Source organism: Microtus ochrogaster, chromosome 10 (genome assembly GCF_000317375.1).
Source record: "Microtus ochrogaster isolate Prairie Vole_2 chromosome 10, MicOch1.0, whole genome shotgun sequence".
NCBI classification, from domain to species: domain Eukaryota; kingdom Metazoa; phylum Chordata; class Mammalia; order Rodentia; family Cricetidae; genus Microtus; species Microtus ochrogaster.
The window spans coordinates 50435015-50436109 of record NC_022016.1 but is presented as its reverse complement, the minus strand read 5'-3'; the positions used below and the strand labels follow the sequence as shown (position 1 = coordinate 50436109).

The 1095-nt window shown below is 36.7% G+C and overlaps 1 non-coding gene across 1 annotated transcript; it reads right to left on the bottom strand.

Moving 5' to 3' along the window:
- Positions 1–277: 277 nt before the first annotated feature.
- LOC113456661 lies at positions 278–411 on the bottom strand. The gene has a single exon (XR_003377423.1). It is a non-coding gene; the product is annotated as a small nucleolar RNA SNORA42/SNORA80 family (small nucleolar RNA).
- Positions 412–1095: the final 684 nt, after the last annotated feature.

Sequence of the window (1095 nt, the reverse complement as noted above, 5' to 3'; positions counted from 1 at the left end):
CCATCAACCTCTCTGAAGTAATTGGTGCTGCCAGAAGCAGACATGTCTCACTATCATGAAAAGTCCTAAGTTCTTAAAACATTTTAAATGCCATATTCTGTGTGTCTTTGAAAGATTTCAAGAATATCTATCTATCTGAAATATAGCTCTGTACATCTAGAATACCTAACACGACTACAAGCTTGACTATTATAGATGCCTATCTATTAACCTCTATTTCTTAATTATACATTACATTTTTTTTACAGTTTTTTCTTTTTTCTTTTTCCCCCCTTCTTACTGTGCGACCCACTTCAGTGCCAGTAGCCTACAGGCAGAGGCCAGGCAATGGTTCGGGGCTGCAGATTGCTCTAGCACAGGACACTATGACAGACCCAGGGAAACGGGCCTGCCATAAATCCAAACCCATTCACTATACATTACATTTTTAAATGTGCTGCACAAACACAATACCTTAATCAAGAGCAGAAATGTATATATAACAAAATTGACCTAAAATTTGTATCAATAAACCAAGATCCATACCAATGCAAAGTATTCATCTCTATAGCATGTATTCCTTTAAATGTAAACAAACAAACAAACACAAACAATCATTGAGGGAATTTGGGTGTTGTTGTCTAGACTACTTCCTGATTGGGGGCACTGTTAATCAGGTCTTTCATGGGGTATCCTGTGTGGTAGGTCCATCTCAGCCAGCAGTCCTGAAGCTGTCATGGATGTTGGACCATCTGGGTTGTTGCTTCAGGGGGTCTTGTTTGATCAAGCCACATTAGCCGGTAAGGAATCCACAGCTTTATTTCCTCTGTGGAAACAAAAACAGAACCTCTTTTCCAAAGCAACGTATCCTTAGACCCAAATTTTGAAGCCAAGATACCTTTAAAATATATATGTTAGTTTAGTTTAGCAGCCCATACAATGAAATGTCTCTCTGAACTTAGCTCATTCACAGTCAAAAAATTCAAAGAAAACACAATAATATACATAATCCAGACTCTCTGTGTATTTTTTATGTTTATGTAGCTTATTTTTCTTTACTCCTTTAATCTATGACTATCTGTATTCTTTATATTACTTTTACTGTCTCTTTAAAGA